The sequence below is a fragment of the Pseudophryne corroboree genome, chromosome 6 (genome assembly GCF_028390025.1).
Source record: "Pseudophryne corroboree isolate aPseCor3 chromosome 6, aPseCor3.hap2, whole genome shotgun sequence".
Lineage (NCBI taxonomy): Eukaryota > Metazoa > Chordata > Amphibia > Anura > Myobatrachidae > Pseudophryne > Pseudophryne corroboree.
Window position 1 is genome coordinate 143,640,542 of NC_086449.1, and position 15,865 is coordinate 143,656,406.

A 15,865-nucleotide genomic window follows, 5' to 3' on the forward strand; every position below is an offset into this window, starting at 1 on the left:
CACAGAAATCTATGGGGGCTGCCTTTGCAAATGAAAACTGAGAAACCATAGCCGAGATCTCTGATACCTTCTGCTGTCCCCTGGGGATACTTCATTTTTACTGGTGTCCCCCAAAAATCTTTTGATAAACATGCACACAAAATAGGTGCTTCTGTCAATATATAAGCAGCCAGTAACACCTAGATTATGTCACTCTACAAATATGTATCTTACTCAGGAACAGAAGTGTGATTCATCATAAGGGAGTATTTTCTATCTCACTCGCCTCTGGAGAAAGTAGAATCAGGCAAGGAAAGACAATCCAACAGGACACTACACATTTGCTGCTTCTCCGAAGCTGACCAATGGGAGCAGGCAAGGATTGGTCAGTGAGACCTGATCACTGTTGGCGTTTGTCAGCTGGTACCCACCCTCCTTGGGGACTGGCTCCCCTTCAGAGTTGTGATATCATAGCCCAGCACCACACTTCCAGCATTTCACGGACCATGGAGGAATTGCAGTGTTCAGCTTCACATGTCTGTTCGGGACACCACAATGAAAATATAATGAGTGATATTAATCTTGGCACCTTAGACCACTGCGTAGAAGTAGAAGCACCAGCGAGTTTTCATACACTGACAGTAGGAAGTGGGTAGTGATCAGCCATTTACTGATCAATGTCTGCCTGCTCCTTCCTATAGACATCAGATGTCTATAGGAAGTGACGACCGCCAGCTAATAGGCCGTGAATGGTCCTGAGTCAGCATGCTAACAGACCTCTTTTTTGCAGTATTCTTCAGGCGTAACTAAATAAAAGAGATAGTTTGTGTAAACAGAGTTCTTTTCTAATCTACCCAAATACCTGTTCATAGGGCCTGAGTTTTACACTATTGCATATGAAGTTGAATGTAACATATGTGCTGGTTTCCTTACTCGGGGATCAGCAGCCGCCGCACGCATGTAAGACAGGCACACAGTGCTCAGTCTGTCTATCATCAATAAGCCCGCCCCCAGACTTCTGTGAAACCAGCCAATGGGAGTAGCAGCCCCACCACCGGTAGAGACCCATGCCGTGCCCGGGTAATGTAAGGTGGGGTGTGACCTAATAATTCTCGAAGATATCATTACTGGGAAGATGGCGCTGGCCTTAAGTATAGGTACTGTATTCTTGGGGTGGTCAGCAGGTCCAGGTCCCTCTAGCAGCCCAGGCAGTAAGTACCCGAATCCCCCCCGCGCCCCCTCAGAGCCGCTGCGTGTAACATAAAGAGGTGTGCATTCAGGCTATATAAAAAAGAGTTCCGCTCAGCTAATGACAACAGGAGACTGTGGTTTCAAATGCATCCGGAGTGACTCTAGACGTGACTGCACAGGCTTCAGGCTTGGATTTCTGAGTCATCATGAAATTATTCTGATTCTAAGAAGGGCAGATTTTGACACCTGCTTAGAGGGATTAAATACTTCCATGAGGTCACATTCTATGTTATGATCTTCTAGGAATCTTGCAACAGAACTTCTAGGACCGCAGTGATTAATGCTATTCTATTAATCAGGGTGGACGCAATAGCATTTAAAGGGGTATGGGTCGTTGGGTTGACCCAACTTAGGTTGACACTCATTAGGTCGACCGCTGAAGGTTGACATTGCCCTTAGGTCGACATGCATTAGGCCAACATAGCCGTTAGGTCGGCATGTACTAGGTCAACAGGTCAAAAGGTCGACATGAGTTTTTTCACTGTTTGGTGTTGTTTTCTCCGTAAAGTGATGGGGAACCCAAATTAGTGCACCGTGTCCCCTCGCATGGCAAGCGAACTGTGGGCAAGGTGCCTCGCTTCGCTCAGCACAGATTACCGTTCCAATCGTAGTCCACGTGGATCATTAAGTATGAAAAAATCCAAAAAATAAAAAAAGTGTGAAAAACTTGTGTCGACCTTTTGACCTGTCGACCTAGTACATGTCGACCTAGCGACCATGTCAACCTAATGCATGTCGACCTAAGTTGAGTCGACCTAACGACCGTAACCCCATTTAAAGGGAGGCTAAACTAAAATGTTATATTGCCATATAATAATGTTGAGCTGCTAGCAGCATTCACAAGTACATTACTGTATGTGAAAATGACATCACTCAGCACAGTAACAAGAGAATGGAGCATTTTTCAATTTGGGCCCTGGGCGGCTGACCCATTTGCAGAAACCTAGTTATGGCCCATACTGTCTTATGCGTTGTAACAAATATACGTTCAGATTTCTAGATATTACTCTCTTGTTCCCCAATATAAAATGTGCTGCCATGCACAGGGCCATACTCTCCAACGGAGCTCTCAGTGCCGGTTTGGGAGCTTTGTTCCTCCATCTCTGTCCCGGGCTTTATCCCGATCCGGCCAGCAGTTAGGGAGGTATAGTCCAGCCCCTAGCAGAGTAATGACGATCAGGTAAATGTAAATTGTGTTTCCACTCCAGTGATGGATAATGGGATTGGGGCAGTCTAGCACGTCAGAAGTCGTATGTCTCCGAGGAAAAGAGCATCTTTGGAAGAAGTGGAAGGCTGAAGTGGTCATATACATACCTAGATTCATTTTGGACTTTTCAGATCAGCGCCTTTGAATGTCTCCTATCTCTACATCTTGGGATTTGTAGTTTCTGGGGCTGTCATGCTTCACTGATGCTCATTCTGTTACAGGGACCAATGGGGGGGTCATTCCGAGTTGATCGTAGCTGTGCTAAATTTAGCACAGCTACGATCATTCACACTGACATGCGGGGGGGATGGCCAGCACAGGGCTAGTCCGCCCCGCATGTCAGTGCCGGCCCCCCTCCCTGCAGAAGTGCAAAAGCATCGCACAGCGGCAAAGCCTTTGCATTTAAAGAGTAGCTCCCGACCAGTGCAGATTTAGCGTGCTGGCCGGGAGCTACATTTTGCTCCCTGGCCCGCAGCAGCTGCGTGTGATGTCATGCAGCCGCCGTGGCACGCCCCCTAACGGTCCGGACACACCTGCGTTGGCCGGACCGCGCCCCCTTAATGGCGGCTTAATGCCGCCGTCCAGCCCCCTCCCGCCCAGCGACCACCTCTGGCTCAGAGGCGATCACTAGGCAATGACGGCTGCCATGAGTCGGCGCACTGCGGCGCCGGCGCATGCGCAGTTCCGAACCGATCGATGCGCTGCGACAAACTGCAGCGAGCGATCGGGTCGGAATGACCCTCAATATGCATATCTACGCCTCTGTATACTGCTAGAACATTATTAAACACAACAGGTTTCAAAATGGACACTTAAATACATATTAAATATTTTATTTTGAAAATACTGATCTCTAAAAATATTCAAACCACAAGTGCAATTATATACAATTTAATGGCAAGGTAATGCATTTTCTATAAAGAACAAGTAATGCAACTATTTTAAATAAATATATACTGTAATTGTGTACTGAGCTGAATAAATGCACTTGACACAACTTAAACGCTGGTATCAAAGTCTATCATAATCTGTTTCACCCTTCAACAGCTGGTTGCCATGTTAGGCTGGAGAAGCTTACTTTACTGAGGTATCCGGGCTCTAGGTCACCATGTAAAGGTCAGCAGTAATTAGGTCGACCACTAATGGTCGACATGCATTAGGCCGACATAGAATAAAGGTCGATGTGGCTAATAGGTTGACATGTAAAAGGTTGACAGTGCTTATGGTCGTCATGTGCAAAAGGTAGCTATGTGTAAATTGTCAACACACATATGGACGACACAGCTTTTTGGGGGTTTTAGCATTGTAATCAACTCTTTCATACTTTACTATCCACGTGGACTATGATTGGGAATAGTAACCTTGCCCGAAGCATGGCAAGCGAATCGAGCCATCTGAGGGGACGTTGTACACTACAGTAATTGGGGTTCCATGCTCTTAGCCAGTGAAAGCGACACTGTAAAACTTAAAAATGGTATGTTGACTTTTTTGTGTGTCAACCTTTTTGTGTGTCAACCTTTTGACCCTGCCAGTCAACTTTTCCTAATGGTCGACCTTTTCATGCGTCGACCTTTTGACCATGTTGACCTAATGCATGTTGACTAATAGTGGTCGAACTAATGACTGACGACCTTTCTAATGTAGATCTGGTGAGCCACACCCCTTTATTGAATATGCAGAGTTTGGTGTAAATTTACTAAAGCTTCTAAAAATTAAAAGTGGCGATGTTGCCAAAAGAAACTAATCCGATTCTGTCTATCATTTCCTTATTGCAGCATAGATAATGATAGACAGAATATGATTGGTTGCTATGGGCAATATCACCACTTTTCCTTTTTAGAACCTTTAATAAATTCACCCCAGTAAGTAAAAGCTTTGTAGACGTGCTACAAAGAAATGTTTCCATTGGTTGATTCATAAAAATGGACACAGCCAGCAAAAACTCAGCGACTGGCATGACAGCTTTCTGACGTATTTCACCTGTTTCAGAGCTCATTAGGTCCATTTGCGGCACTGTTTGATATTCGGAGGGGGGGGGGGGATTAGTGGTTCTTTGACTGCCTGCTTTTCCCATTTAGCATATTAATAAGTAAACCAACCCCATTTCCCTTCAGAAATAAATGAATATATTATGAGTTTGGAAATGTAACAGAGATAAATGGTAGAACAGAGCTTCTAAACTGGCATATTACAAATTTCGGAGATATTTGTTACATAAATTTGCAAATACATGATTAGTTGCTGAGCCGCGTCACGGCATCTCTGATATCAGAGAAGCCTTGATGCGCCTCAGCAGCTAACCATGTATTTGCAAATTCATGTAACAAATATCTCTGAAATTCTATGGCCAGATAGGTTCAGGTATTGTTGCGGGTATTAGTCAGTGTGCTGGGGGGATACCAGGGTGGGAAAAGCACCCCCCCCCCTCTCTGTTTGCTGTGACCCCTCCCCTTTTCTAGCACCTGAAGTATCTCCAGAGTGATTGAGCAGCTACCACTGTGTTTGTTTCCATATTACATGCTGTGCAGTGATGAGTGAGGTCTCTGTGGTGAGAATCTGGTGAATCTTCCATGTGTACTTGTTGGCTGGAGACTGTTATCCATTGTTTTCCATTCCGCTATCTGCAGGTAAAAGAAGTGTTAGTATGTTTTGGGTGTTGACAGTAAAAAGACTATAAAATGTACTTAATAAATTGCATTTTTTTTAAATAATAGGTAGCTGTGTTATCAAAAATGCCCTATCAGTGCTTTTTAAATGATAGGAACAAGCTACTCTGACAAAGTGAAGTTGGATATATTCACAACCCAATCCTATTTACCATTATTACCAACATAACTATTCAAAAATTAGGCTGCTATTCAATGACCCACTAAAGAAAGCAATGAGCTTACATATTATACTAGAACTGTGACCCCAAACTATATAAATGTGCCCTGGACCATGCCCGATGTCTAGTGGTTAGTCCACATTACAGCGCTCATTTTATCTCTCAGTGCTTCTGTTATACTGAAGTTAGAGGCGGAAGCAGCAAAAATAGGCTTGCCAGGTTAGTCTAAAAATAAATAAAAGAATGGACACATAAAATACAGCATCACTCATAGCGCTATACAATAGGGAGGGTGGAACAATGTACTGTATAAGTATGGTTTATCTGGGAGGGACTGCATTTTCCTTTTAAGGACATACTGTATATACAGGTTGAGTATCCCTTAACCAAAATGCTTGGGACCAGAAGTATTTTGGATATCGGATTTTTCCGTATTTTGGAATAATTACATACCATAATGAGATATCATGGCGATGGGACCCAAGTCTAAGCACAGAATGCATTTATGTTTCATATACACCTTATACACACAGCCTGAAGGTCATTTAATACAATATTTTTAATAACTTTGTGCATTAAACAAAGTGTATCTACATTCACACAATTCATTTATGTTTCATATACACCTAAAGGTGGGTACACACTATTAGATATATCTGCAGATCAATTGATCTGCAGATATATCTATGTACGGATCGGGCAGTGTGCTGTGCATACACACAGCCCGATCCGTCGGGGGACTGACATCATGAACTGGGCGGGCGCTCGCGCCCGCCCAGTTCACCTGTCAATCACCGCCGGCCGCCGCAGCATGTGTACGGGCGGTCGGACGACCGCCCCGTACACACACAGCGACGGGCCAATATATCGTTAGATATATTGGCTGTCGGCTGTGCTGCGCGGCCGACGCGATACGTCTGTGAATGACGGAGTTCACAGACGTATCGCCCGTACACACTGGCCGACGGTCCCGCGATGTATCGGCCGTTCAAGAGAACGGCCGATACATCGACCAGTGTGTACGGGCCTTTAAACACAGCCTGAAGGTCATTTAATACAATATTTTTAATAACTTTGTGTATTAAACAAAGTTTGTTTACATTGAGCCATCAAAAAACAAAGGTTTCACTATCTCACACTCACTCAAAAAATTCCGTATTTCGGAATATTTGGATATGGGATACTCAACCCCTGTATACACACATACACTTTGGCTATTGACATCCAATTACATTTATTTCCTTAAGTAAGAATACATAAAAAATATTATATATATATATATATATATATATATATATATATATATATATATAAAACAACCTTGAAATCTTCCGGCACTCCAGACAAACTGACTTGCTCCGGTGCCCTCCTGTGGGACTGTAAACCCAGGTATGTAGAAATCCAGAATGGAATAGGCGGCACTCAGAGACTGATAACCACAGGTAAACGTGAAAAAAGCCCCTTGGGGCCTGCTTTAATGTAAAACATTAAAGCAGGCCCCAAGGGGCTTTTTTCACGTTTACCTGTGGTTTTCAGTCTCTGAGTGCCGCCTATTCCATTCTGGATTTATATATATATATATATATATATATATGTATTTTGAGGCTGTGAGAGCTATATATTTGAGGCAGAAAAGGTCTTAAATCCAATAGGGCTTCCTGAGGCACAGTAAGGGCTTCCAGTTTCCTATGTATAAGCGAGCCAGCAAGCAATGGTGGCTCGAGGGGCGGGCTGACAGGGCCGTCGCCCAGAGCAATGTAGCCTGGAAGGACGCAGCCCTTCAGTCTCTGCATCATTCCACCTCCCCTCCTGGTCTGTGCAGCTGCTGTTGGACGCACACTCTGCGCTGCCTTTTTTCAACATGGCTGCTAGGCACTAGGATCCAGTAGCTCTCCACAGAGGTGTGACCTCTGATGCTTCTACGCATGCACACGCGGCTCCGCCGCGCATCTCTCCTCTGGCATCCTGTATGAACAGATGTGCCCCTGAGTTACTCCATGTAACAGAATTTACACTGAGACCCCAAAGTCCACTGTGCCACTCAGAGTCGGACTAGCCCACAGGGGAACAGGGGAAACCACCGGTAGGCCCCACTACCTCATACCTCCCAACATGACCCTCTCCAGGAGGGACAAAATACTCTACTTCTGGACATTTTTTCTAATTTGTGAGTGGAGGCACCTGTTTTGGACAGGTGAATGGATAAGAAAAGGGTTTCAGCACAGGTGAAGCAATCATAAATTAAGAAGGAACTCCAGGAGCAGAGCATTCTGTCCCTCCTAGAGAGGGTCATGTTGGGAGGTATGCTACCTGTGGGCCCTCCTCCTCCTCTAGGGATCAGGTTCCAGTCTCTATCCTAGTGCACATGAATTATACATATGTTACATTATACTTCATAAGAACATGGTTTATTATATCTTTACCAAGGGGCACAGAACATGTACTCTGTAATGGTTAGCCAAACCTCTGTGGTGGCTGGCCACACCCTTAAGCATGGGCCCCTACAACAGCATTCCCCCAGTGGGCCCTTCATTCCCCACTCCGACTATCACAGCATAAATAAACCCTAATGCCACCACTGTGTTTAAACCACATACAGTCTGTGTACTACACTGGTGCACCACTAATATTATTATTATCCTTTATTTATATGGCACCACAAGGGTTCCGCAGCGCCCAATTACAGTGCCCAGCATAACCCTAAAGCTCCTTACTGCAACTAGACAATCCTTGTAATCTATACCTGCTGAGTGTAAACCCTGTGTTACCTGTCTTTGCTTCTACCTGGTTAATAAACCACCTTCTGGTTAAGTCAGAGGTACTCAAACATGTACCCTCAAGGCATCCCAACGGTCAAGGTTTTAAGTATATCCATGCTTGGCCACAGGTGACTTAATTAACACCTCGGTCAATTTGATTTAATCATCTGTGCTCAGCCATGGATATACCTAAAACCTGGACCGTTGGGGTGCCTTAAGGCTTGACTTTAAGAACCACTAAGTAAAGTAATTTAGGGGTCTATTCATGAAGCAGTGAAAAGTGTGGAGAAGTGAGCCAGTGGAGAAGTTGCCCATGGAGACCAATCAGCATTGAAGTAACATTTATAATTTGCATACTATACAATTGTACAGAGCAGCTGATTGGTAGCCATGGGTAACTTCTCCACAGCCTCACTTCTCCACTCTTTTCACTGCTTCATGAATAGACCCCTACTGTGTGGACTAACCTCCATTTGCACACCACTGCCAATAGCTACTGCCTCTCCTCTGCTTTATCCTTCACCCAGGTCTCATTTTGCATAGCTGCCAATGAACAGCAATAAACATTGTTGCAGGTGTAGTTGTAGGCAGTGGGGAGGAGATGATGGTATAAGTGAGCGAAGGAAAAGCATATGAGGGCAAAGGGCCTCGTGAGAGTTTTCAGCAGGCACTCCCAACCTCTGTTCTCAAGGCACACTAACAGTCCAGGTTTTAGTTATATCCATGCTTGAGCACAGGTGATTTAATTAGTACCTCAGTTATTTTGATTTATAGGCCCTACACACTGGCCGATTTTCTGAAAGATATGAACGATCTCGTTCATAAATGAACGAGAACTCGTTCATATCTTTCAGTGTGGAGACTCCAGCGATGAACGATGCGCGGCCCCGCGCTCGTTCATCGCTGGTCTCCCGTCGGCTGTGCATGCAGGCCAATATGGACGATCTCGTCCATATTTGCCTGCACTTCAATGCAGCCGCGTGACGAGGGGAGTGAAGAAACTTCACTCCCCCCGTCACTGGGTCGCTCGTCGGCCGTTTCGGCCGTCGGGCACCTCCGCGGCGCATCGTCAAATGAGTAGGGCCCCTAAGTCTAAAGGGGAGTGGGAGACAGGCAGGGAAAACACATATGGGGAGATAGGGCGCAAGAAGCATGGAGCAGTGGGTTAGGATAAGAGCAGGAAGGCTTTGATAAAGAAGTAGTTCTTAGCTATTTACCTGACATCTTTTCCTCCTACAAAACCAGAAATTGTATTTTTTTTTTATGGCTTAATAAAGTTTAAAAAGTATTTTTTTACTAATATATTAAATATTTTCATGAAAAAATATACATATCTAGGGTGTGTTTTGCATCCCCCCTCCCATATCCATAGACCCTCATTTTAAAATAACTTCCAACTCCCCCATTGGCAATAGATCTCCAGTGGTTTTAAATCGTAATATTACACCCCACACGTCCTTTGTAGCTAAAAAGAAATTTTACAAAATCCATGTTTAAGAGCCCATTTAAAGTTTTGTAGGGAGGTGAAGAGTCTCATAGAGAGAGTTCCAATGGCACGGAGAAACAATGGAGGCGTGAGTAGGAGGAAGTAATGAGTTAGCAGGAGAGGCAGCATTCATTAGAGAATTATACCTCCCAACTTGACCCTCTCCAGGAGGGACAAAATGCTCTGCTTCTGGACTCTTTTAATTTATGATTGCCGGCACCTGTGTTGAACAGGGTAATTGAAAGGTATTTCAGCACAGGTGATGGCAATCACACAGTAAGAGGGAAGTCCAGGAGCAGAGAATTCTGTCCCTCCTGCAAAGGGTCACGTTGGGAGTTATAAGTGAGGAGGGTAGGTGGGTGGGAGATTAGGTCAGAGATTTATATAGGAGAAGATTGGGTAAGGGCTTTGTAAATGAGTGTGGGAAGTTTGAATTGGGTTCTGAAGGGGAGCCGGTGTAGGGCTTGTAGGAGAGAAGAGACAGACATTGGGCCTAATTCTGAGGTGATCGCAGCAGCAATTTTGTTAGCAGTTGGGCAAAACCATGTGCACTGCAGGAGGGGCAGATATAACATGTGCAGAGAGATTTGGGTTTGGTGTATTCAAACTAGTGATGTGCACCGGACATTTTTCGGGTTTTGTGTTTTGGTTTTGGATTCGGTTCCGCGGCCGTGTTTTGGATTCGGACGCGTTTTGGCAAAACCTCACCGAAATTTTTTTGTCGGATTCGGGTGTTTTTTACAAAAAACCCTAAAAAACAGCTTAAATCATGGAATTTGGGGGTCATTTTGATCCCATAGTATTATTAACCTCAATAACCATAATTTCCACTCATTTTCAGTCTATTCTGAACACCTCACAATATTATTTTTAGTCCTAAAGCTAAGCGACACAAGTGGCCGACACAAACACCTGGCCCATCTAGGAGTGGCACTGCAGTGTCAGGCAGGATGGCACTTCAAAAAAATAGTCCCCAAACAGCACATGATGCAAAGAAAAAAAGAGGCGCACCAAGGTCACTGTGTGACTAAGCTAAGCGACACAAGTGGCCGACACAAACACCTGGCCCATCTAGGAGTGGCACTGCAGTGTCAGGCAGGATGGCACTTCAAAAAAATTGTCCCCAAACAGCACATGATGCAAAGAAAAATTAAAGAAAAAAGAGGTGCAAGATGGAATTGTCCTTGGGCCCTCCCACCCACCCTTATGTTGTGTAAACAGGACATGCACACTTTAACGAACCCATCATTTCAGCGACAGGGTCTGCCACACGACTGTGACTGAAATGACTGGTTGGTTTGGGCCCCCACCAAAAAAAGAAGCAATCAATCTCTCCTTGCACAAACTGGCTCTACAGAGGCAAGATGTCCACCTCATCATCATCCTTCGATTCCTCACCCCTTTCACTGTGTACATCACCCTCCTCACAGATTATTAATTCGTCCCCACTGGAATCCACCATCTCAGGTCCCTGTGTACTTTGTGGAGGCAATTGCTGCTGGTGAATGTCTCCACGGAGGAATTGATTATAATTCATTTTGATGAACATCATCTTCTCCACATTTTCTGGAAGTTACCTCGTACGCTGATTGCTGACAAGGTGAGCGGCTGCACTAAACACTCTTTCGGAGTACACACTGGAGGGAGGGCAACTTAGGTAGAATAAAGCCAGTTTGTGCAAGGGCCTCCAAATTGCCTCTTTTTCCTGCCAGTATACGTACGGACTGTCTGACGTGCCTACTTGGATGCAGTCACTCATATAATCCTCCACCATTCTTTCAATGGTGAGAGAATCATATGAAGTGACAGTAGACGACATGTCAGTAATCGTTGGCAGGTCCTTCAGTCCGGACCAGATGTCAGCAATCGCTCCACACTGGCCTGCATCACCGCCAGCGGGTGGGCTCGGAATTCTTAGCCTTTTCCTCGCACCCCCAGTTGCGGGAGAATGTGAAGGAGGAGATGTTGACGAGTCACGGTCCGCTTGACTTGACAATTTTCTCATCAGCAGGTCTTTGAAACTCTGCAGACTTGTGTCTGCCGGAAAGAGAGATACAACGTAGGTTTTAAATCTAGGATCGAGCACGGTGACCAAAATGTAGTGCTCTGATTCCAACAGATTGACCACCCGTGAATCCTGGTTAAGCGAATTAAGGGCTCCATCCACAAGTCCAACATGCCTAGCGGAATCGCTCTGTTTTAGCTCCTCCTTCAATGTCTCCAGCTTCTTCTGCAAAAGCCTGATGAGGGGAATGACCTGACTCAGGCTGGCAGTGTCTGAACTGACTTCACGTGTGGCAAGTTCAAAGGGTTGCAGAACCTTGCACAACGTTGAAATCATTCTCCACTGCGCTTGAGTCAGGTGCATTCCCCCTCCTTTGCCTATATCGTGGCCAGATGTATAGGCTTGAATGGCCTTTTGCTGCTCCTCCATTCTCTGAAGCATATAGAGGGTTGAATTCCACCTCGTTACCACCTCTTGCTTCAGATGATGGCAGGGCAGGTTCAGGAATGTTTGGTGGTGCTCCAGTCTTCGGCACGCGGTGGCTGAATGCCGAAAGTGGCCCGCAATTCTTCGGGCCACCGACAGCATCTCTTGCACGCCCCTGTCGTTTTTTAAATAATTCTGCACCACCAAATTCAATGTATGTGCAAAACATGGGACGTGCTGGAATTTGCCCAGATGTAATGCACGCACAATATTGCTGGCGTTGTCCGATGTCACAAATCCCCAGGAGAGTCCAATTGGGGTAAGCCATTCTGCGATGATGTTCCTCAGTTTCCGTAAGAGGTTGTCAGCTGTGTGCCTCTTCTGGAAAGCGGTGATACAAAGCGTAGCCTGCCTAGGAACGAGTTGGCGTTTGCGAGATGCTGCTACTGGTGCCGCTGCTGCTGTTCTTGCTGCGGGAGGCAATACATCTACCCAGTGGGCTGTCACAGTCATATAGTCCTGAGTCTGCCCTGCTCCACTTGTCCACATGTCCGTGGTTAAGTGGACATTGGGTACAACTGCATTTTTTAGGACACTGGTGACTCTTTTTCTGAGGTCTGTGTACATTTTCAGTATCGCCTGCCTAGAGAAATGGAACCTAGATGGTATTTGGTACCGGGGACACAGTACCTCAATCAAGTCTCTAGTTGCCTCTGAATTAATGGTGGATACCGGAACCACGTTTCTCACCGCCCAGGCTGCCAAGGCCTGAGTTATCTGCTTTGCAGCAGGATGACTGCTGTGATATTTCATCTTCCTCGCAAAGGACTGTTGGACAGTCAATTGCTTACTGGAAGTAGTACAAGTGGTCTTCCGACTTCCCCTCTGGGATGACGATCGACTCCCAGCAGCTACAACAGCAGCGCCAGCAGCAGTAGGCGTTACACTCAAGGATGCATCGGAGGAATCCCAGGCAGGAGAGGACTCGTCAGACTTGCCAGTGACATGGCCTGCAGGACTATTGGCTTTCCTGGGTAAGGAGGAAATTGACACTGAGGGAGTTGGTGGTGTGGTTTGCAGGAAGGGATTTAGTGGTCAGTGGACTGCTTCCGCTGTCACCCAAAGTTTTTGAACTTGTCACTGACTTATGATGAATGCGCTGCAGGTGACGTATAAGGCAGGATGTTCCGAGGTGGTTAACGTCCTTACCCCTACTTATTACAGCTTGACAAAGGCAACACACGGCTTGACACCTGTTGTCCCCATTTGTGTTGAAATAATTCCACACCGAAGAGCTGATTTTTTTTGTATTTTGACCAGGCATGTCAATGGCCATATTCGTCCCACAGACAACAGGTGTCTCCCCGGGTGCCTGACTTAAACAAACCACCTCACCATCAGAATCCTCCTTGTCAATTTCCTCCCCAGCGCCAGCAACACCCATATCTTCATCCTGGTGTACTTCAACAGTGACATCTTCAATTTGACTATCAGGAACTGGACTGCGGGTGCTCCTTCCAGCACTTGCAGGGGGCGTGCAAATGGTGGAAGGCGCAAGCTCTTCCCGTCCAGTGTTGGGAAGGTCAGGCATCGCAACCGACACAATTGGACTCTCCTTGGGGGTTTGTGATTTAGAAGAACGCACAGTTCTTTGCTGTGCTTTTGCCAGCTTAAGTCTTTTCATTTTTCTAGCGAGAGGATGAGTGCTTCCATCCTCATGTGAATCTGAACCACTAGCCATGAACATAGGCCAGGGCCTCAGCCGTTCCTTGCCACTCCGTGTCGTAAATGGCATATTGGCAAGTTTACGCTTCTCATCAGATGCTTTCAATTTTGATTTTTGGGTCATTTTACTGAACTTTTGTTTTTTGGATTTTACATGCTCTCTACTATGACATTGGGCATCGGCCTTGGCAGACGACGTTGATGGCATTTCATCGTCTCGGCCATGACTAGTGGCAGCAGCTTCAGCACGAGGTGGAAGTGGATCTTGATCTTTCCCTATTTTAACCTCCACATTTTTGTTCTCCATTTTTTAATGTGTGGAATTATATGCCAGTATCAATAGCGATGGCCTACTACTATATATACTGCGCACAACTGAAATGCACCACAGGTATGGATGGATAGTATACTTGACGACACAGAGGTAGGTAGAGCAGTGGCCTTCCGTGTTGTACTGCTATATATACTGGTGGTCACTGTGTCAGCAAACTGCAAAACTAAAATGCACCACAGGTATAGAATGTAGATGGATAGTATACTTAATGACGACACAGAGGTAGGTACAGCAGTGGCCTTCCGTACCGTACTGCTATATATAGTATACTGGTGGTCACTGTGTCAGCAAACTGCAAAACTAAAATGCACCACAGGTATAGAATGTAGATGGATAGTATACTTAATGACGACACAGAGGTAGGTACAGCAGTGGCCTTCCGTACTGTACTGCTATATATAGTATACTGGTGGTCACTGTGTCAGCAAACTGCAAAACTAAAATGCACCACAGGTATAGAATGTAGATGGATAGTATACTTAATGACGACACAGAGGTAGGTACAGCAGTGGCCTTCCGTACCGTACTGCTATATATAGTATACTGGTGGTCACTGTGTCAGCAAACTGCAAAACTAAAATGCACCACAGGTATAGAATGTAGATGGATAGTATACTTAATGACGACACAGAGGTAGGTACAGCAGTGGCCTTCCGTACCGTACTGCTATATATAGTATACTGGTGGTCACTGTGTCAGCAAACTGCACAACTGAAATGCACCACAGGTATAGAATCTAGATGGATAGTATACTTAATGACGACACAGAGGTAGGTACAGCAGTGGCCTACTGTACCGTAATGCTATATATTATATACTGGTGGTCACTGGTGAGCAAAACTCTGCACTGTACTCCTCCTATATAATATTATACTGGTGGTCCCCAGTCCCCACAATAAAGCAGCACACTGAGCACAGATATGGAGTGTTTTTCAGGCAGACAACGTATACTGGTGGTCACTGTCAGCAAAACTCTGCACTGTACTCCTGCTATATAATACAGCTGCTCCCCAGTCCCCACAATTAAGCAGTGTGAGCACAGATATATGCAGCACACTGAGCACAGATATGGAGCGTTTTTTTCAGGCAGAGAACGGATAACTGGTGGTCACTGATCAGCAAAACTCTGCACTGTACTCCTCCTATATTATACAGCTGCTCCCCAGCCCTCCCCACAATTAAGCAATAATGCACAATCAAGTTCAACAATAACGGAGAGGACGCCAGCCACGTCCTCTCCCTAACATTTCCAATGCACAAGTGAAAATGGCGGCGACGCGCGGCTGCTTATATAGAATCCGAATCTCGCGAGAATCCGACAGCGGGATGATGACGTTCGGGCACGCTCGGGTTAACCGAGCCATACGGGAGAATCCGAGTATGGCTCGGACCTGTGTAAAAAGGGTGAAGTTCGGGGGGGTTCGGTTTCCGAGAAACCGAACCCGCTCATCACTAATTCAAACTGAAATTTAAATTGCAGTGTAAAAATAAAGCAGCCAGTATTTACCCTGCACAGAAACAATATAACCCACCCAAATCTAACCCAAATCTTGCCCAATTGCTAACAAACGCTGCTGCGATCAACTCAGAATTACCCCCATTGTGCGTTTGGAGAGGAAGTTAAAGGCACCAGCATGCAGAACAGATTTGAGTGTTGAGAGATGGGAGACAGGGAGGCTTGATAATTACAGTAGCCCAATCTGGAGATAACCAAAAGCGGATGAGGGTCTTAGTTGCCTTAAGGGTCTGATCCTGGAGTTATTATTGAGATGGAAATGGCATGACTGTTAATGGGGGTACACACAGAGCGATGTTCGGCTAATTTCTAGGCAATCTGACTGAACATCGCTCCATGTGTAGGGGTCC

The 15,865-nt window shown here is 45.6% G+C and overlaps 1 protein-coding gene across 2 annotated transcripts in view; it reads right to left on the reverse strand.

Annotated features, from left to right (window-relative positions):
- Window positions 1-4,753: 4,753 nt before the first annotated feature.
- LOC134935061 (uncharacterized) overlaps window positions 4,754-15,865 on the reverse strand; it is a 43,186-nt gene continuing 32,074 nt past the window's right edge. For both annotated transcript variants that reach the window (XR_010179870.1, XM_063930364.1), the window contains exon 8: window positions 4,754-5,058. The gene's annotated coding sequence lies outside the window, so the exon portion shown is untranslated. The remainder of the gene's footprint in view (window positions 5,059-15,865) is intronic.